Raw genomic sequence first — 23,109 nt, 5'->3', positions numbered from 1 at the left:
AGCTCTCTGACATAGTTGTCTAGGAATTAGCTAAATGCATTGCACATTTATTAACAAAGTATACATGCAAGCAACAAGCAAAGCCCTGAGCTGCCCGGAAAGAGCTGTTTATAGTCTTCTAAGAGAGGAGGGATAACAGGAATGAAGAGCCTCTCTGGTCCTTTCCATCACAGTAAACAATACCTCCTACCCAAGTGGCTCCAGCCACTCAAAAGCAGCAATGCAGCATTCAGCTCAGAAAGCTCCACATGTTGCCTCACATTGAACTGTCTCCAGCACGTCCTGTCCCTTTCTCATTGCTAATTTCCTGCCTGCCCTCTTAAATCTCTGACCTGAATAAGATGCGTGTAGTAATTCCATCAAGTGCTACCCTGTCATCTCCTTTTCCTCCCTGGCAAACAATGACAATGCATGTGTGGCCGGCCCTTCCCCTATCCCATTTCCATACCCAAGACACTGGAAACACCATGAAGCCACTGTCACTTCTTGCATGCAAAGGGATATGTCACCCTCACACTATCTACAACCACAAGCAACTCTTCTTTTTGGGTCATTCGTGTTGCATCCACCACCAACATACAGCATCCTGACACAAGTCAGGCCTCAGACGCTTCATTTGCCCACTCCTCGCTCAGCTCCAAAGGTGTCAGCAGATGGCTCCTGCATGTGTACCTCAAGGCCCTACCTCTTCCTGGAACTCATGGCGCCTGCCTCCAAATAAATGCTCATGCAAACAGCTCATCACACTCAGCACATGGATTTCTTTGAGTGTGTGTTTGTTTGTTTTTGAAACAGAGTCTCCCTGTGTAGCTCTGTCTGATCTGGAACTCGCTATGTACACCAGGCTGGCCTTAAACTCACAAAGATCTGCCTGGCTCTGCCTCCCATGTGGTAGGATTAAAGGCATGATCACCAGACCTGACTCCATTAATGTATTTTTTTAATTTTTCACCAACACATATGTTGTATGTCAAGCATATTCTCACTTCCCCACCACTCTCCAACACATCCCTGTGCCTCTACCATATGTACTTATATAAATCTTAGTCCCAATACTATGCCTACAAATGGACACCAAGCAGCACGATTTCTCCATTACATTTATTGTGGTCACCCTTCATCATAAGCAACTTCAGATAGATCCAACACTAGAGCATTCATTGAGGATATCAGATTCAGGAAGGACACAACTGTGTGGCAGACAATGCTTTCCTGGTGACTAACTTATGTATTCCCGAAAGGTACAGAGATTCTCTATCTTCTCAGATGGGGTCCTTTCTCTAGGAAACATAAATTCCTAAGACAGAGATGCAGAAAATAGCAATAACACAAAATTTGAAAGGGACAAATACCTCACATACACAGAGAAATAAGGGCTGAGGCACAGCTCAGGAACATAGCACTTGCTCAGGAGTGTGAGGCTCTGTGTTCAATCCCCAAAACACAGATGGAGTGTACAGAGAAATTCAATGGAAAATGGGAAATATGGCTACACTGGAAAGATAGTGCGGGTTAATGGCTCTGGTTTCTCTTCCAAAGAACCCATGATCCATTCCCAGCACCCACATGGTGGCTCACAGCCATCTGTAATTCCTGTTCTAGGGAAGCAAGACTCTTCTAGCTTCCTTGGGCACCAAGGCACATAGTGGTACAGTGCACAGGAGAACATGCAGACAAAACATGCATACACATAAAATTTTTTATTACTTTTAAAAAGAATTGACACTTGAAGGTGGGACATACTGCAAAGGTGTTCAAAGAGATTTGGGAGTCAAATCACACACCATAATTCAGGTGGCAATTACACAGTTACCAAAACTCGGGGTGTACGCTGACATGGTGGTTAGTGAGGAGGCTAATACAATACAGCAGGATTGCTTGAGCCCAAGAGTTTGGGGCCAGCTTAGGTTACATAGCAAGGCCTTGACACAAAACAAACAAACAAAAGAAACGCATAGACTGGAGAGTAGCCCCGAGAGAGGATGCAGGATTGACATGAAGAAGCCTTGGAGAGTGCAGCCAGCACCTCAGAAACAAAGTCACAGCACCAAGACAAATGTACAAATCAACAGATTTAAATTTTATTTTATTTTTCTCTTTCTATGCACATATTTATATTGGAGGGAGACATTGCCATTGCATTAATGTGGAGGCCAGAGAACAGCTGTGAGACTCAGGACTCTTTCCACCATGTGGGCTCCAGGGATCCACTCAGGTCATCAGACTTGATGGTCCTTTATCTCAATTTTATTTTGCTTTTTTATTATTTTTTATTAAAAATTTCTGCCTCCTCCCCACCTCCCATTTCTCTCCCCTCCTCCTACTCCCCTCCTCACCTCTCCAGTCCAAAGAGCATTAAGGGTTCCCTGCCTTGTGGGAAGTCCAAGGTCCTCCCCACTCCATCCAGGTCTAGGAAGGTGAGCATCCAAACAGGCTAGGCCCCTCCAAAGCCAGTACATGCAGTAGGATCAAAACCCAGTGCCATTGTCCTTGGCTTCTCAGCAGCCCTCACTGTCCGCCATGTTCAGGGAGTCCGGTTTTATCCCATGCTTTTTCAGTCTCAGTCCAGCTGGCCTTGATGAGCTCCCATTAGATCAGCCCCACCGTCTCAGTGGGTGGGTGTACCCCTCAGGGTCCTGACTTCCTTGTTCATGTTCTCCCTCCTTCTGCTCCTCATTTGGACCTTGGGAGCTCAGTCCGGTGCTCCAATGTGGGGCTCTGTCTTTATCTCCATCCATCGCCAGATGAAGGTTCTATGGTGATATGCAAGATATTCATCAGTATGGCTATAGGATCGGGCCGTTTCAGGCTCCCTCTCCTCAGCTGCCCAAGGAACTAGCTGGGGACGCAAATGGATGGAAATAGAAAACACTATCCTGAGTGAGGTAAGCCAGACTCAAAAAGATGAACATGGGATGTACTGACTCATAATTGGTTTTTAGCCATAAATAAAGGACACTGAGCCTATAATTTGTGATCCTAGAGAAGCTAAATAAGAAGGTGAACCCAAAGAAAAACATAGTTATCCTCCTAGATATTGAAAGTAGACAGGATTGCCTGGCAAAAATTGGGAACTTGGGGGTGGGGAGGGATGGGGGTAAGGGGAGATGGGGAGAGAAAAGTGTGAAGGGGAGGATGGGGAGAGCTCGGGGGAATGGGATGCTTGGGATAAAGGAAGGGTGATATGGGGGCAGGGAAGTATATATCTTAATTAAGGGAGCCATTTTAGGGTTGGCAAGAGACATGATTCTAGAGGGGTTCAATTTTATTTTGTATATATGTGCTGGGTAGGGGTGGAGAATATGTGCACGTGAGTGCAGGCACCTTCAGAGATCAGAAATCTCACATCCCTCTGGATCTGGAGTTACAGGCTGCTGTGAGATACTTCATATGGGTCCTGGAAACCAAACTGGAATTCTCTGGAAGAGCAGTTTGTACCTGCATACTTAATGGCTAAGCCATCTCTTCAGCCCTTGTCTCAGTTTTTAATGACAAAATATCTACCTAATTCAATCTATCAGATACAAACACCAATACTCACATTCTACTGCTGTGTAATAAATTATCATATTTAGATCAAAGTTTCCTTTTATTATTTAAAGACAAGATGAGCCTGATTCCTTAACATCCAGCTACCATCTCTGGAAGAGCTAAGATTACAGGTCTGTGTACCTCCTCCGCCTTATTTAGATAGTCCTAGGGATCGAACTCAGGGTCTCTGGTATGCCAGGCTGACCATCTACCTACTGAGCTACATAGTGTCCATAGCATCTACCATGTGTAGATGCTTAAGTACTTGTTAGTTTGCCAGTTTACCAGTTCAGAGACTGAGTTGTCTTTGCCCTGACAGGTGGAGACCCATACACCTATGGGTCACCTCCATTTAAGCAAAGGAGAGTTTATGTCAGTAGATTATATCCACACAGGCCATCTCTTCTATATTAAACAAAATCAGCTGCTTGATACCCACAAATACATCTTCCAAATCCTGACCACCACAAGTTAATGTAACTATGGCAGGAGGTGGGACATGAACAACGTTCTAGTTTTGGGCAGAGGGGCCAGCTGAGGATTCTGTGCAGCACCTCATGCACAGCCCTGCTCTGAGGGAACTCTTTCAGGGTGATGATCTGAAAAATCAGGACAAGGGAGCCAAACAACTGAGTGATGTAATGTGAGACAGGTGACCACCGCTGTGTCCTTTTGCCATGCCAGAGTACACACAGCTGATTGTAGGAATATTCATTTGTGATGCCAGTATTTGAGAGGCTGATGCAGGAGGATTATCACAAATACCAGGCCATCTTGATCTACATAGTGAAAACCAAGCCAGTCTGAGCTACATGGCAAGATGCTCTCTCAAAAACCAAACAAAAATAACCTGTAGACTTAAGCAGAGAGTCTGTGTACACACGAGAGCATGTTACACTCACAGTGCCAGAGCTGGGACACAAGACTGCACACATGATAGGTTAGTGCTCTACCACTGAGTACAACCCAACCATAACAACTGAGCTTATTCTCATCATAGCTCAGGAGATCCAAAACCAAAGTGTCGGCAGATTGGGCTGCTTAGTTTTATTACTTTTGTTTACCTTTATTAAATAGATTTTGCAATTTTTAAAAATCAAAATGTAATTAAATAATCCCCCCAGCTCCCTCTCAAACTTCACGGCCTCTCTTAAATTAAATTTATTTTTAATTGATACAAAGACATAAAATTGTACAAATAATAGAGTACCATATAATGTTTTGATACACTGTACAATATTCAAATACAATAAAAAAATTCCCAAACAGCATTTCTTTAGGGTAACAACATTCAGTACTGAGGGAGACAGCTCGGTCTGTACAGTGCCTGCCATGCACACATGACGTCCTAAGTTCAGATCCCATGCACCTGTGACCCCAGCAGGAGGGAAGGAGGGAGGCTGAGACAGGCAGATCAGAGGGTCCCACTGGTCAGACTATCTGACTAAAACAGTGACCTCTGCGTTCACGGAAAGACCCTGTGTGTAAGGTGGAGGACGTAGAGAGATGCTATCTATACCTGGCCTGACTCCAGAGTTTTCATTCAGCCCCTATCCATCCTTTGTGTTTTTTCTTACCCTATGTGAATCTTGTCTGTGAGTTTCCCATGGATACAACTCACATGCAAAACTTGGTGTAGAGGAAACCTGGAAAACAGATATGCAGCTGGCATTGTATGATCGGAAACCTCATTCAGTTTGTTTTGAGATATGGAAATCTACTACTAAAGTGTAAAGATAGGAAAAAATAAAGACTCCGAGAGGCATGGGAAAGTGCTCAGTTCACCGAGACTGAGCCTCCTGCAGACACAGAGGCTAAGTTAGTTCTCATGTGTCTTTAACCTTCATTTCACAGACCCGTGGGGACCCGCACACCTGTGGCGAGTTACACACGACAGCTGGTTCCATGGTGAAAGCACTTATTACTTAGCAGAGGACCAGGTTTGACTCCCGGCCCCCACATGGTAGCTCATAACCATCTATCTCTCCAGTTTCAGGGATAAGATGCCCTCTTCTGACCTCTGCAAGCACCAGGCATGCATGTGATACACATGCAGACATGCAGGGAAAACTCACATGCACATACAAATAAAAATAAACCTTTAAAATCATTTTAAGGTGTAGAAAAACACCTGGGCCAATCTTTGGCCTCCACACATGCACACACAGATGAGTTCACTTACACATGCACGCGCGCGTGCGCGCGCGTGCGCACACACACACACACACATACACACACCATACAAACACACAGCAGAAAGAGAAGAAGGAAGACAAGAAGACTCCTTTCCTGTCACCCTGTGAAAAGATATGACAAATATTCCCTGTAAGGAAGATCAAAACGCTGTTTGCAGCAAGCATTTAAACTAACCCTGAAAAACTAAAGTTATAAGAGGTTGAAAGGCATCCTGGGGTCAGGGCACTAACTTAGCAAGACCAAGACTTAGGTTTGGCCTCCATCACTGTAACAAACACAGCAAGATGAGCTCAGTGATAGCTCAGTGAGTGAGTACCACTTGCCATGTAAGCACGGGGACCCAAGGTTGTTCTCATGTCTAAAGCTGGACATTAGTGACTGTGATAACTCTGCTGGAGAGGTAGAGACAGGCGAATTGCAGGTCTCACTGATCAGTCAGTCTAGGGGAACAGGCATGTTCCAAGTTTAAGGAGAGATCCTGTTTCAATAAAAAAAATGGAAGAGAGATGGAGGGAGGGAGGGAGGCAAGATGGAAGGAAGGAAGGAAGGAAGGAAGGAAGGAAGGAAGGAAGGAGAGAGGAGAAAAAGGAGAAGAGAGGAGAGGAGAGGAGAGGAGAAGAGAAGAGGAGAAGAGGTCTCTATGAGTTCAATCCCCGCATGGTCTATGGAGTGAGTTCCAGCCAACTAGAGAGATCCTGTCTCAAAAAAGGTAAGAGAGTAGAAAGTGACGGCTCTACTTTCATCAAAGCGTTCCAATACATCACCCAGTCTTACAACCTTACCTTCCATGACATCTATATGATTCTTATGAACAACCTTCTCCCTGAGAAATTCTGGTTAGTCTGGGAATAGGCTAGAGGACATACAGACGAGATCCACCAAACTAATACTGCCCACCTAACCTGGGTTGAGGTGGTCCCCTAGCAGGATCCCAATTAGAGCTATAACAGTCCAGGGGTATCCTAGCTAGAGATCAATTCATGACCTGTCTCCTGGCTGGTCTCATTAAGGCTGCCTTAAAGCACTAAACTATGAAAAAAACAAGAGGTCATCCAAGACAGACATGAAACTGTTCTCAATTCCTGGAATGCCTCACCAAGGCTCTCTTATAATATACTGGTTAGGACCTCAACACCACAGATGAAAAACAGCTCCTCATGAGCTACTTCTTTTCCCAGGGTTTCCCCAACATTAGGGTCAAACTTAGAAGTTTAGAGGGGGAACCCCTAATCAACAAGCAAGAAATACTGGCAGTGGCATTCCAAATGTACCGTGGGAGAGATGAGAGAGCCGGAAAACAAAATACCACATGCTAGTTAAAGCCTTCCGGCTGCCACAGTGACTGCCTATGCTCCTTTGCCTCCCAAAGTCTGAGGACTGCCTGGTCCCTGTTTCTAATGCAGTCAAGAGGGTCACTGGGCTTGATCTAACCCTCATAAACACTCTGACCACGTCCAAAATGTCATCAAGAGGAATATTGGACTATCAGCTGTCCCTGTGTTCCTTGAAGCACAGGGACATCAGGCCCAGACTGCCCTCTGGCTTACCAAGATGACTGAGGAGACACAGGCTCTCTTGGCACTATCACTGCATCTCTGACAGGGAGCCCGGGTACTTATCACGGTATCAGGGTTACCCATCACCTTCCTCTGGGATACCAGGGCTACATACTAAGTCCTAATGGAAATTCATGACCCACTCCTCTTTCTTGTTTCCCTATTGTCAGGGTGGGGGAGCAGCCTTACAAACCTCTCCAACCCCCTCACTCAGTTACATCTGTAAGAGTATCCCTCTTACTCATTCTTTCCTAGTGGTACCAGCATGTCCCATTGTCTTACTGGAAAGGAACCTTCTAGCTAAAGTGGGAGCTGCTCTTTTCTTCACGCCCCCCATTTGTTTGACCCCAAGTGAGCCAGTCATCCCCCTCCTCTCCAGGTCACACAAACCAACACACCATATCCCTTACCAGTTTCTCAGGTAGGCCCCCAGGTCTGGGATACTCAAAACCTGTCTATAGCCAAACGTCATCCCTCATCATCTGATTACAAAGTTCTACCTGGTATATCCCCCTAACCCAATAACCTCTCCTACTCCAAACTCTCAACACACTTAATGCTCTTATCTCTGACCTCTTAAGAGAAACCCTTCTGCACCCATGTCTTCACCCTTTAGCATCCCCATCCTTGAAGTTAAAATAACCAGCAGAACCTACTGCTTGGATCAGGATGTCTGACTCATCAGCTCTAGAGTGGTTCCTCTTCATCCCGTAGTGCCTAACATCTATATACTCCTCTCCACCTTCTTCTTGCGACTTGGACTTCTGACTTGGACCTCAAACATGTCTTCTTCTCCATCCCTCTCAATCCCCACATCTTTGCCTTTATTTGGACTGATCTGGATACCCACCTCTCCACCCAGCTCACTTGTACCATCTTATCCCAGGGGTTCTGGAACAGCTCACATCTATTTGAACAGTGTTTGGCCTCGGATTTACTCTCTTTGTCTCTCCCTAAACATAAATTTATATAATATGTAGATTGCTTTCTCCTCTGTAGTCCATCCCAACAAATTAGTCAAGCAGACACTACTAATTTTCTAAACTTTCTGTCTCCAGGGCTATAGGTTCTCACTCTCTAAGGTTCAACTGTCCACCCCTCAAGTTACCTAACCTGGGACTACCTCTACCCAAACTCACAAAGCCATTACTTTAGACAGAAAGTGTCTATTCTAACCAATCCCTCACATTCTCCACCATCAAAAATAAAATTCTATTCTTAGGGTGGATGGGATCCTAAACTCTTAGATTCCCTCTTTCTGCCTTCTTGCTTGTTCCCTGTATAAGGTAGCCTTTATCCCCTTACATGAGCCCCTCCTCACACCTATTGCCAAATTCTTTCGTAAATTTCTTTTTGTTTTGTTTTCCCAAGACAGGGTTTTTCTGTAGCTTTGGAGCCTTTCCTGGAACTCATTTTGTAGACCAGTCTGGCCTAAAACTCACAGAGATCAGCTTGCATTTGTTTCTCAAGTGCTGGGATTAAAGGCATATGCCACCACTGTCAGGCTCTCCCCCTCTTTCATAAATTTCATCAGGCCCTCCTCCATACCCCAGCAGTCTTTTAAGATACCATTAAAGAAGTATATCTAACCTGTTTATCTGTTTTTATAGACTTTTAACTGTTCTGAAACTGTAGTTTTTTGAGGCTGTCTTTTCTAAAACCTGTCTGTCAACTCTGTGTGTATGTGTTTGTGTGTCTTTTTGCTGTGTGTGTGTGTGTGTGTGTCTTTTTGCTGTACTATGGATCAGGCAGTGTCCCTTTTTTGTTTTTTGTTTTCCTTGGCATAGGCCATGCTCTTTTAGTTGAAAAGTTCCATCAGAGGTCAGTGGCTGATACTTTTAAAGACTCTCTGGTGTCTGCTATTGTGGTTGCTCTAAGATAGTAGTCTGCCCTCACAAGTTCTGGCAGGTGTAGCCGCATCAATTTTATTATTGTTTTAAATTTTATTTTGTGATCATAAAATTAGGAGAACTCCTGAACCCTCTCCTCTGTTATATTGACTGACTCTGGGCTGCTGACTGTGTGAGGTTAAATTTATTCTCTAAACTTATTCTGTTTCCTGCTTGCCTTTTTGGCTCCACTGTGTAGGTGGATTAGATTTATCTGGCTACTGCATGTGGGTCAAAACTCAGCTACAGTGCATGTGCATGGAACTACAGCAATCTCAGTGGTAACCTAGGTGATCTCTAGTTAAAAGGTACATTTTTATTTATGTTTTTACCCATTGGATAATGATAAAAACTGTATCTCCTTGAACATCATGCTTACAGACTCTAAATATCTCTGTCTTTGTTCTTGCTTTATTTTAACTGTTTTTCAACATACATAACTGATTATTATTTACAAATTTTACTCCTGATTTTTAATTTTTTTATTTTTATGCTTCTTTAAATTTTATTTTTTATTTTTGAGTGCTTATTATTCATGTATCCACCTGTGGTGCAAATTTCTTGTTGGTTTCTCACATTCTCCTCTGTATGTCTGGTTATTTTTCTGGTATATTTTAGGGTTCTACAATGAACCCCATGTTGGGTGCCAATATGTCAGGATCCAGCCTCAACACAAATTATTTTTTCATCCAGAGTGGAGGTGTGGGAATAAAGACACAACTCACATGACTTTATCGGATAGGAGTTTTTAAGGATCCCTCATGAAATCCTGAGTTTTCATTTTGAAAATCCACCCGCATTTATTCTCCAAACATCTTTCATACCAAAGCATAAACTGAGGGGGAATTCATTAGCATTCTTTCTCCTAGGTAACAGGGACAATGACTCTGGTCATGTCCACATCTTTTTTTATCTATGTCTGCTCTGTCACATAGACTGCATTGACATTTTTTCCCAGGGGACCTCCCAAATTACAAAGAAGGACTAGAACAATATTAGCATATCCTGACCCTTTGTTTAGGATGGCATCAGTTTGTCTCACTATCAAAGAGTGAACACTTTCTGTGTGGCAGGTGCAAATTATGCCTTGAAGGTAGAAATATTGGCCTGTATAATATGGCCCCTAGAGTGCTTGACCGCTGGAAGGCAACACACAGGTCCCTATGCCTGTTATTTGCTGTGCTGAAATATTTTCCTGTCATCCCCAAGGGCATGACACCAACAAAACTTGGGTATAGTCTCCAGTTATTGCTACAATGGTATAGAAATGGGGTTGAGCCAGCTCTCTCTGGTTAGATCAGGTTTAGAGGCATTTAATACTTAGAAGATTTTTGAGACAAGCTCCAATATGGGGTGTTGGCTATATGTAAAATTTTCATGCTGGGGCATGATATCTGGGTGGGCCATAAGAGTTAGGCCCATGCCAGGCAGTGGTGGTGCACACCTTTAATACCAGCACTCAGGAGGCAGAGCAAGAGAACTTTGTTAGTTCAAATCCAGCCTGGTCTACAAGAGCTAGTTCCAGGAAGGCTCTAAAGCTACAGACAAACCCTGTCTCAAAAAACAAAACAAAAGGAGTTAGGCCAATACCTGGGGATAGGGTGATAACAGGGACCACCTGAGGTGCCAAGACCAGGTTGGGTTCTATTGCGAACAGGAGTGTTGCCATGGGTGTTATTTTAACTTTTAACTGGATGGTATAGATGGCTACCAGGTCCCCAGGTCTGACTCAAGATTTTCCATATAGTCAGATAACTCATGTCTTACCAGTGGTCCATCCTGCATCCTGATTTTCTTTATCAGTGAACGTGATCCTGAGGGGGGGTTCATTTTGCTCTTCCATAATCCCCGCAGCTGCCCACAGAGTTTGGGCTCTGAGAGACAGGTCATCCTTTACTGGTGGGGTACACAAAATTGGTCCAGTACTCACTCAACTCCAGGAAGCACAGAAGTGGGAACTGCCTTCCCCCACACACTGGTGGCTTCAGGACTTACTGGTTTTGTGTCCCAGGAAAATATAGAAATGACTAATTCTAAAGAGGTGTCAGACAATGTGGGCAGAAGTAGGTCCCACACATCGAACTCTAGATGGGGAAACCATGTGGTGGAGGGCTCTTGAATGACTGCAGCATGAGAGTTTCTCTGGTGGATGTACAGGTAATGGTCCAGATGAGCTCTACAGGTTGGTGTGGGTTAGAGCAAGGCACAGGAGAGCAAAACATGAGCAGTGTCAGCAAAGACAGTACCTTCACTTTGACAAGGGCACACACACGGTGCAACTTGAGTTTGAATGGGTGGTCCAGATGTTCAGTCTTCCAATCTGGAGAATCTCTTTCTACCTGGTGAATCCAGGTAATGATGTTTTAGGGCTGTGATTATGATCAGTATTACTGTGTAAGCATCTTTCCAGTGAGGTTCCAGGGTTCCTTTCTGGTGTCTCCAGACTGGAACTTGTATAGGATAGGTAGCAGGGATGCTTCATAAATGACCTTGAGGCAGCGCCATAGATCCCTGTAGGAGAGGACCACAGCCTTGAAGGAAGCAACCAGGTTAACATCATCAAATTTGAAAAGTTCAGACCTTAAGTAGGGAAGAATAAGAGGGTGTCTACTGAACATGATTTCACAAAGGAGTTAGCCCCAAAGTATAGGATGAGCTTTGAACCCTATTGAGGGTGAAGGGGAGGAGAACAACCCAGTCACCACCAGGTTAATTTGATAAGGATATCTTTTAGGGTTCTGTTCATTCATTCTGCCTGACCTGAACTCTGGGGTCTGTAAGCACAATGTAATTTCCAGTTCCCCCTCAATGCTCTAACCAGGAATTCTGTCTATCATCAGAACTCAGAAAAACAGGGATACCATACCTTGGAATGATGTCTTCCAGCAAATTCTTAGTCACAGTTTTAGAGGTCTCATGTCTGGTGGGAAAAGCTTCCATCCAACCAGAGAATGTATCTAGAAATAACCATACTTACCAGGTTTGAATTGTGTAAAATCCATGTCCCAGTGGGCTCCTGGTTTGACCTCTGTGAAGTGCATCTCCCAGTGGGTTCCTAGTTTGACCTCCATTGAAGTCCATCTCCCAGTGGGCTCCTGGTTTGACCTCTGTGAAGTCCATCTCCCAGTGGGCTCCTGGTTTTGTTCCCCTGAGTCTGGTTCCTGGATTCTTAGGTAAGCTGTCCATGTTGCTGAGGTAGCAAGCTAGGCATTTTCCAGCTATCTGTTCAATCAAAGACTTTTGTAATGAGGCCGCCTCACCAAGTTCTCCATTTTTCTGGTTCCTAGATGGGTGCAATGAATGTGGTGCAGGAGAGCATCTGCTAATTTTCCCGGCAGGATAATTCCCCTGCTGTCTGTTACCCACCAGATCTCAGGCTTCTGTACCATTGGTTGTAGAAGGAGCGGTGGGCTGCGTTCCCGTCTGGCTCATGCATGGCTAGCTTAGCCCCAGAATAATTACATGGAAACTGTATTCTTTTAAACACTGTCTGGCCCATTAGTTTCAGCCTCTTATTGGCTAATTCTTATATCTTCCTTTAACCCATATTTAGTAATCTGTGTAGCACCACGAGGTGGTGTCTTACCAGGAAGGATCTTAGCCTGCAGTGCATCTCAGAGAGGAGAGCTATGGCCTCTGCCTGAGGCGTCTGCCTGACTCTGCTTTCTTTTTCCCAGAATTCTGTTCTGTCTTTCCCACCTTCTATGTTCTGACCTATCAGGCCAAGCAGTTTCTTTATTAATTAACAAATGAAAGTAACACATAGACAGGTGACCCTCCTCTATCAGTTGGTAGCCTATGTATCATGCACACATCTTCAGGGGTGTAGGCCGGGAGGTCAGGGAGATGAGAAAGTCCTAGGTCTGGCACAGTGAGTGCCAGGACCTCAGTAGATGGTTCAGCCACTTCCTTTGCTTTTTAAAAATCACCTCTCAAGTTTCTCCTGACATTGGTGTCAGCCTTTTGATGTCCAGGGCAGTTGATGATGGCCAATTTGATTGGTACCATGAGGCTGCCAGTAAGTTTAGGATCTCCTGTTTGGTTTTAATAGTCTTTTTCTTAGCAGTGAGGAGGCCCCATTCCTCATAGATAGCTCCATGAACATGGGCTGAGGCAAAGGCAGAATGGCTGTCCATGTAGATGTTCAGTCTCCTCCCTTTTGCCATCTCTTGGTTAAGGCTATAAGTCCAGCTCTCATGGGAGGGTCACCACCGAAACAGTCTCCTTGTTCACCATCACAGCCCTCACATAACTTTTGCCATCCTGCATGAAGCTGTTCCTGCCCATATACAAGTTAAGCTCTGCATCCAGCAGGGACTGATCTCATAGGTCCTTTCTCAGCCTGTGTACCTGGCTTTGGATTCCTGCACAACCATGTAGTGGAGGGTCCAGGTCTGGGTCAGGGAGCAGGGATGCAGGGTTCAAAGCCATACTCAGAAGGAAATGGATATGTGGGGGAGGAAAGTCTAAAGAGGAGGCTCTGATAGAGAGTCTGCTAATGTTGCTCATTCATCAGTCAGGTGGCTGTTCGAGCATCCTTCAAAGGTATGAGGGGTGGTAACGAGGAGCTTCAGTCCGATGGTTAGCTTACCAGCATTCTTGATTAGCAAGGCTGTGACAATATTATCTTTAACCATGGGGGTCCACTGACTGACACTGGGTCTAGTCTTTTGGATAGATAGGCCACTGGCTTATTCCCGAGGTCCTAGGGTTTGGGTTAAGACCCCTTTGGATATGCCTTTTCTTTCATCTATGTAGAGATGGAAGACTTTGGTGTTGCCTGGCAGCCCTAGTGCAGGTGCCAAGAGAAGGGCCTTTTTGATTTTATTGAAAGCCTTATCTTCAGACTCAGTCCAGAGGAAGGGCTGGTTTTCTTTTGTTGCCTCATATAGTTCAGCAAACCTGGGGATCCAGAGGTGGCAGAAGCCTGTGAACTCAAGGAATCCATTAATTTCCTTCCCAGTGGTTAGAGTGGATATTTTGAGCACTGTCTCCTTATGGACTTCTGAGAGCCACTGCTGTCCCCCTCTGAATATATATCCCAAATAAGTTACTTCTGTTGGGCAGATTTGAGCCTTTTGAGCTGATACCAATTTTGGGTACCAGTTGCTCAAGATAGTTCCAACTTGGTTAGCTGAAATGGTGCACCTTCTTACAGTGTTCCTATTGCTCCGGATGCTCCAAGGTCATACGCCTTGTGGAGATATATTACATACTCAAACAGCTGAGGAGTTATCAGATCACAGTCTCCCTCAGACACACACACACACACACACACACACACACACACAAACACATACAAACACACGCGCACACATGTGCAGAGCCTGACAACAGGAAGGAAGAGGCTCAATAGCTTCTTAAGTGAAACCTCTACCTCCACTTTCCACAAAAATGCATTCTTTATGAGTCAAATAAAAATCCCTGTGTTTTAGTAGGACATGGTGATACATGTCTTTAGTCCCAATACTCAAGAGGCAGAGGCAGGAGGATCTCTGTGAGTTGGGGATCAACCTGTATACAGAGGAAGCTCCAGGCCACCCAGGGCTATATAGTAAAACTTTGTTTTTTAAAAAAATCATATTTTACAATCATATTTATTAACATGGGAAACTCTTCTACAATCAACACGCAGTTCAAACTTCTTACTTTATAATCAAGTGTCAGAATAATTCTCAAAATCAATGTGATTCTCCCCCTCAAAAGCAGTCTGAGGAACCCCAAGCCCCTTAACATGGCATAAGCCCTTTACAAGCTGACCTCACCTACACATTGACCTTGTTCCACACCTTGGAGGGCTTGCCTACCTTTTATTCCAGCACATGGGCAGATCACTTGGTCAGAAGGATGTCCCTGAGGAGCTCTGCTACTCCAAACCCCAAAGCTCTCACTGCCTGTGCTCTGTTGGCCAGGGTTGTGCTAGGCATGCCATTCTTGACGTGTTAGCTCACACCCTTTCTAAATCATAACACGTAAAAGACAAGGGATGGTATGGTATATTCTCTGTTCATCTGCACCAACCAGACTCTAGGTGTTCACTGAGCACTGTAGTATGGAAGCTGCCATTCTAGGGGCTTTGTGCATTTCATTTGATCCTTGCAAATTTCTCCCAAGTGAGAAAACCGAGGCTCAGAAAAGGTGAGCGGACTGCTAAGGCCACACAGCTGAAAAGTGGGGTGTGAGTGACAGGAACCCGGGGCCCTCATACTCTGTAACCTGACCAGTGCCTTGTAGCGGACAGCAGTGTCAGATGGCTCACTGGCCAAGCTGTCCCCTGGGCAGGGCAGAGAGCCAAAGCACACATGGCAAGGGAAACAGCTGGTGATTGCTTGCTTGCTTTGAAGCCAACACGTGTGATTCCCCTCCTCCCTGCAGGTCTCGTCCTTTCCTGTACTGCTTGAGGTAGCGGCCCCACTATGCTGCACTGATGGCTTATCTTACCCCAAGCAAAGAGGGAAGATATTGGGAAATAAGAGTCCACAATCTCTGAAGGAAGGCTCAGAAAGTGGCTCTTGAGCAACTGGTTTGGAGTGGGAGCCTGGTTTGGAGCAGGAGCCCCTCCCTAAAGCCACTCAGTCACAGTGCCCATATTTTCTTTTCAGGGCCTGTCAGGCAGCTTTGGGATCAAGATGTTTGCCAGTAAAGCCTGTCTGACAGAACAGGACCAGAAGAAACCCTAACACCTTGCAAACCCCAGCTTAGTGGAAAGAGCCATCTCACTCCCACCTCACCCTGTCTCGAGGCAGCATCTTCCACACACAAGGTCAAAGCCAAGAGCTTCATGAAAGACAAGCCTGTACTCTGGTGGTAACAGCTGCCCTTCATGGATGACTTCTGCTTCACAAGCATGATGTCCAGTACTTTAAACCCTTTTTCTCCGCTAATCCTTGTTAACTGTCATGGTTATGCTGTCTAACCTTTAGGGCAGTTGCAGACACAGGGCCCGGGTGGCCAGGCCTGTTCATAATCCTAACACTGACCATCAAGAGTTACATCCATGTGGCCATGCTACTTACAACTTCTCTATGTGAAAACGGACATCAATCACAGTTCATCTCTAGAGATGCTGATGATTCATTCGCTATCAAGTGCTTGCTCCCAGTCAGCTGTCAGAACGGTTGGAGGGTCTCTTCATCATGTTCTAGCTCCTGGAACTGAGGCTCTGAGAGTCCATACCAACTGCCCATCATTAATAAACACTAAGTGGAATTAAATCCACATGCAGCCTTCCTAATTCCAAAGGTCCTCAACACCCAGTATGCAGACTCCCTCCCTTCCCAAGGCTGAGCGTTATTTAAGGAGCAATTACACTGGTCAAAGGGTTACAACAGACTCAGATTAGAACCAATCCCAGGATCAACCTAGAGACACAGAAATTAAAAGGACCTACAAACAGCACAAGTATATGAGGGCCATATCTGGGTGGTGGCGGTTCATGCCTTTAATCCCAGCACTCTGGAGGGAGAGGCAGACAGATCTCTGAGTTCAAAGCTAGCATGGTCTATACAGTGAGTTCCAGGACAGCCAGGGCTACACTGAGGGGAAAAAAGCAAAACAAAACCTGTCTTGAAAAACAAATAGAATGAAAAAAATAATATAAAGTCAAGGAAGTTTTTATTTACCTTGCCTTCTGTGATTTTACCTAGGTGATATCAGGTTAAATGAGTATCTAAGGAAGTAAAGGAAGGATGAAGTCACCAAACAGCATCATGAAGTCTTAAAATGGAGGGGAAAAACAGAACAGTGCCCAGCTTCTTGGCACCTCAGTGTGATAGATAGGGCTCAGTGCAAGAATATCAGAAAAAAAAAAAACATAGCACCAGGTTCAAGGTAACAACTTTGACTTTATGGTGGAGTTGGGATCAAACCTAAGAACCTATGGATGTTAGACAAGTACTCTAATCACTGATGATACTCCCAGCACTAGTTAATCTTTTTTTTTAAATTATATTTATTTAGTTTAGCTTATGTTTATGAGAGTTTTGCCATCAGGCCCCTGAAACAAAGGCTGTGGATAGTTGTGAGTCATCAGGTTGTGCTGAGACTCTAACCCGGGTCTCTGCAAGAGCAACAGTGCTCTGAATGACCAAGACATCTCTCCCATCCCTAGGAAAATTATTTTTTAAAGATTTGTATGCCTAAATATTAAACACATGGAAACAAAGCACAAATCCAACTCCTTTTCTGTTTATCCAATCTTCCTTCTGCCACAGAAACTGTCAAATCCTCTACTTCCTACTCCCAGACCTACAGGTAGCGAGATCAGAACAGTTAACACCCAGTTTCTGAGACTTCAGAATGTTCAGGAAGGTCTAGGTATTTCAACTCTACCTTCCTGATGCCTCCCACAATACACACCCAAGAAGAAACAAGGTAGATTGCAGTTTGGATTAAGGAAATTTTGAACATCAACCTCTACCAGCTGCAAGCTATCAGGAAGTTGCACAAAAAATGCAGAAATAGCTCCTGAATCATTTCCTCTCCACCTCAACTGCCACTGACCCACACCCTGACTATCCCGCAAATACGCAAACACCACCTTAAACCCTTACGTGGCTGTGATGTAGAAGACATTATGATACTATGTGGGTTCATATATATGTTATGAGAGCTCCCCAGAAAATATTAGCCAACACAAAAAAGTTTAACTGCCAATTTCAATGTACATGAGTGTTGAGAACCTGGTATCTTTGAGAGACTCAAAGGAAAGGAAAAATATGAATCAGAGGCCATGGTGGCAGTGAGAAGAACCTCCTGATGCTTCTTTTGGGAAGCTACATGCCAAGAAATTTAAAAAGCAATTACAACCTACTCTGGAAACCGAGTGCTTCAATCCAAGGACAGGAAGGCAGGTCATGTGTATACCAAACATCAGGAGTCTGTACATTGGTGGGGAACCTTCAATGGTGCCTCCTTTCTCAGGGTCAGTGGCCCCACCCATCTCTGGGGACACATCAGCACACCAGAAAGGTTATTTTCAGTTCACAGAGACAGTGCTGTTCAAAGAGTCACAAACATTAACAGAACTCAATCTTCTCATCAGAGCGAGGCAGCACAAAAACAACTTTCAGACAGCGCACGCCTTGCCCCTGCCTACTTACAGCTAAGCAGAGCATGTGAACTGGAGAACTCAGATGAACACAAACCTTCACTCCAGTAGATCCCCAGATCCAACCATTTACAGAGGAGGAGGGACAGTGGCAAAGTGCCTGGTACAGTGGCAAAGGAAATTGGAAGCTCATCTGACACGAAAGCAGGCATCCCTTTCCTTCTGGATCACCTGAAGCAAGAGGGTAAAAACCCCAGAAAATAAACTGCATAAGATAGTGTCCTCATCCAAGGGGGGAACAGAACTCCTTTGTCCTCCAAACTGCTACTGGACAAGGCTGCAGGAAAGAGATGCTTCATTCCTCCTGCTCTTCTGCACTGCCTGGCCAGGGCCTTTGGGACAAGCCTGTGGCTACCCCGACAGCCTCTCTGCTTTACATCTCTGGCTGCAATGTCACAGTTTCCCATCGACCTTCTGCAGTGCCTATGCTGAGAAGCAGCTAAGCTTCATGTGCAACTCCACACCAGTGCAGAGGAGCCCAGCGAAACCCACTGAAAGGCGTGTCCCTGAAACCCAGCACTGAACACCAAGCCCTGTGCGAGATGGTTTCTCTCCCTCCCCCACATTTGTTCCTATCTCAGACAAGCAGAGGAGGGAGACTGCCCACAAAGCACAGAGGCAGGAAAGAGTGGAAGGGTAAAGGGGGAAATGGAAGTAAGAATGAGAGATGACATCTGGAAGGGCCTGCAGGGTCCCCCGACTAAGTCCCTGAACCCCTGCGAGAGCGCAGTCATTAAAGCACTTCAAAGAGGAATGAGACCCAAGAAGCACAGATCCCACTGCCTTCTCCAGCCCAGTCAGCCAGCTCAGTGGGTCTCACACATCAGTGTTTGAGGAGCCACTTCAGCTGGTGCAAGGCAACACCCACAGATCTCAGTTTTTACAAACGTGAGACCCATTCTTGGAGAAGTCCTTCCTATCATCAATAGGAGGCTGGCGCTCTCTCTCGCTCTCTCTCTCTCTCTCTCTCTCTCTCTCTCTCTCTCTCACACACACACACACACACACATACACACTTGTTGCACCCATATTGCACCCCACCTGTCCCATCTTAAAAAAGCAATTAAATGTAGAACTGCCAAACCATGTACAACTATTGAGAGACAGCCTGACTTCAGGCTCTGACTAGAGCACACCAACTGTGAGGCCTCGGCCAATGATTGTCTTAGTCCCCTCATCTGTACACTGAGGCTCATCAAACGTCCTTTTGCCACTGGGAGGACCACATGAGATCATGGAGTGTAGCACAGTGTCCAGTAGGCATGTGCTGTGCACACATCTGTTGACTGTTTGATGCAGTAATGTGAATCTATGAAGCTCACTACACAGGAGGTCAAAGGAACCGAGTGATGAGGGCAAGGAACCTTTGCAGACCTCAGCATCATCCTTCTAAGGGACTTCCCAATGTCCTCATAGCCACACCTCACCTGGATCTGACTCAAGGACACTGTGTTCTCAACAGGACTTTCACATTTACACTGGACTTTTTATGATTTATAAAGAACATTAAAATTTTTATAGTGTGTATTTTCATCTTCTCCTCTTCCTTGTTATTTTTTTCTAGAACACCTGGTTTGGTTTTTTTTTTTTTTCAACCCTCCTCTCATCCTCTCCCTGCTTCTCCCTGGTAATTTATGTGTGATGTCGGGCTAAGAATATCTGGTCATATTCCTAAAACAAATCACCCTAAATCACTAAAGAAATAGCTGGGAGAGGCACACAGCCATGTGCCTTATGACTGTGGACAAGCCTGCAATTCCCATAAAACCACAGACCCTTTGCACTCACCCTCTTCTCCCTCAGCCTCCTAGAACACCAGTCTCTCCTGGATGCCTGGGAGCTCTGTGGCTAGAGAACCCATAGGTTCCCCATCCAATATAAGCCAAACTCAGTTCACATCTCAGTCCCAGTCATCCTAACCCTTGTCCTTATCTGATCCACCCCTGAGCATAAAGCAGACAGCTCAGAGCCACCTTTATTTTTGATTTTTCGAGACAGGGTTTCTCTGCAGCTTTAGAGCCTGTCCTGGAGCTAGCTCTTGTAGACCAGGCTGGTCTTGAACTCACAGAGATCCGCCTGCCTCTGCCTCCCGAGTGCTGGGATTAAAGGTGTGCACCACCACCGCCTGGCTCTCAGAGCCAACTTTAGCCCTTTCCGTGTGACTGTCTCTTCTTTCTATCTTAGTCACAAAGACCTGCCAATTCCCAAATGGCCCTCACCATCCCCTCTGCTTCATGGCTTCTGGTCCTCCTGGCTGGGAGCTGTCTCTCAGGTGGACTGTCTGTAGATCACAGCTCCCAGAAATGTCCCTAGAAAAAGATCAAGAGGTCACTTCCCACTTAAAGTCCATGATAACTCCCCACTAATAAGAGTCCAAACTCCTCTAAAGCATCAGAAATGGGAGTTGGGATTTCCATAATTTGGCAGGACCCCACCTAAGAGGTCCAGAATAAGACCCGTCATCATTCCATCCACCTACACGGCAGCACACTGACTGCGGTGGCGCCTCGGGCTCAGGAGGATAGACACATCTCACTGAGGAAGAGCAAACCTCACTGACAGTCCTGCAGTCACACTCTGAGTCCAGAGTTCATCTTCAGTCTCATATTAAAGAAGTCACAGCTAAGGCCTGGAGAGGGAAATCTACTCAATTCAAGGTCAGAACTCAGTTGGCCAGCTCCTGACCCCCAGCTCTTGTTTCATCTGCTAACAGCCTGAATGACTCCCCTCTGCACAAAGGTCAGGGATCCCCACAGTTTTCCCTTTGACTGGACACTTCACCCCACCCCCACACCTGAAGAGGGAGCTGGCACAAAGGAGCAGAACAGGAAGAAGTGAGCTTTGGCACTGCTTCAGGGCCAGACACAAGGGCTTTTGACATTGAAAAAAATAGCCCATGGTCTCCGTGGGCGGGACCAAACCATAGCAGGAGCTAGAAAACCAGTTTCTTTGGGCCGAGAGCCATGAACTGTAAGACCAGAGGTAGGAGGAGGGGAGAAAAGGCTGGGTCCTTTAAGAACAGAGCAACCACAACAGGCTCTACTCACCTGCCCCACCCCTACCCACTACCCTGGTTTTGCTGGGTTTGGGTTTATTTTCCCTCACATAGTGCCCCACATGGCTTTGTGAGTCTCTCAGGATCTGGGAGGACTGGGAAATGTGTGGCTTCCTGGAGGACAGAGGAGTCAATTGAGCATCAAGGAACTGGATGGCTCCATTAGCAGGCTTTTAGAGAGAGCTGTTTTATCACTGCCCCACTTGCCAGGGAAAGACAAAAACAACAATAAGCCCTGAGCTGCAAACCTCAGCAAACAGGGAGGAGCCTGTCTGGAGACTGGGTGCCTCCCCACCTCCACAATGCAGGAGACAGTCTGGGGGAGCACAAAAGGCTGAGCCTGAACAAGGATTTCAGAACTTCTTCCCATGCCAGCAAGTCCAAAGTCACTGGACATTGATTTCAGGTTGCTATAGCACGTCAATTCATCCAACAAAAAGCTACAGACCACTTTCTTTAATGACATTCATGTGATGAACCATTCAGACCAGCAAGATGTACTTAGGTAAGGACAAAGACCTCCCCTCCTCCACCTGCCACAGTCTTCCTCTGGCTCTTTGAACTCATTCCTGTCATCAAACGATGACTTTCAGAGACCCAGGAGATGTTCCTGAGGTGCACTGAACACATCTCTACTTACAACATGATGGAAACCAAATAAAAATCAGAAGAGGAAACAACTCTTCCCATATGCTAACCCCTGGAACACAAAGACTACAGGCGTTCATTCCCCAGTTCTTACAGTTTCAAGTGAGTCTCTAGGGCAAAATAAAGGCCTCAAGAAGAATTTAAAGAAAACTTTGCAGGTTGAGCTCCTGGAGCTTTCTGCGTACCCTGACCCATAGCTCCTTCAATTTTCAGAGTCAGGGACAGGCGGCAGACAATTCCTTATGCTTTCTCGTCTGTCCCTGACTTACTTTCAGAGACCCTCTTAACTTCAATTGAACCACTTATATATCCAGAGAGATTTCTATCCCAAGATATGGACTTCATTGAATTTGAAATGTCCTACTCACCAGACAGACAGTGTTCCCAGGTTCCAATGGCTTGTGTATATTAGGCAGCCATTATTGTACACAATATCCTGTCTTTATTTATTTATTTTTGTTGTTGTTGTTTAAAGACAGGGTTCTATTGTGTAGCCCTGGCTGTCCTGGAATTCACCTGTAGTCCAGGCTGGCCTAGAACTCACAGAGATCTGCCTGCCTCTGCATCCCGAGTGCTGGGCTTAAAGACCTGCGCCACCCCTGCCGACCCCACGGTGCCCTTTCTAATCTTCACCAGAGACAGAAACTCACCTGCTTTCCTCCTCTACCTTTCACTTGACTGACTGGTAGAGAAAGAGAACAGACTGGGAGGCAACGCTCTGTAGTGTGGCCGGACGACCCTGGGCAGCACCTTCACCTCCTCCATCTCATCTGTAGCACAAGGGTCATTCTTACTGCATCAGGAGATGACAGGAAGAGAGCAAATAAAGCCACGCAGGTGCCTGGGCTGTGATCGTCCCCCATGAGCATCCTTGTAGCCCTCTCCTCTCGCCATTCAGTTCTCTCTCCCCTGGCCTTTTCTCCTTTGCCTTAAACGACATCCTTGGTCTACCCTGCCGTGTAGCATAGTCCTGCCTGCTGCCTTCTGCTGCGACTCCGCTTCAGGGTTTTCTCCAGGGAGTCTCCTGTAATCTCAGGTTCCCAGTGTGTTTATATGAGGGAATCCAGCTTTAAGAAGTCTTTTTTATGTTCAAATAAAACACATGCTCCCTCTGCTTACATACAC

Source organism: Arvicola amphibius, chromosome 8 (genome assembly GCF_903992535.2).
Source record: "Arvicola amphibius chromosome 8, mArvAmp1.2, whole genome shotgun sequence".
Lineage (NCBI taxonomy): Eukaryota > Metazoa > Chordata > Mammalia > Rodentia > Cricetidae > Arvicola > Arvicola amphibius.
The sequence above is the reverse complement of the archived record's forward strand: the minus strand, read 5'-3'. Positions refer to the sequence as shown.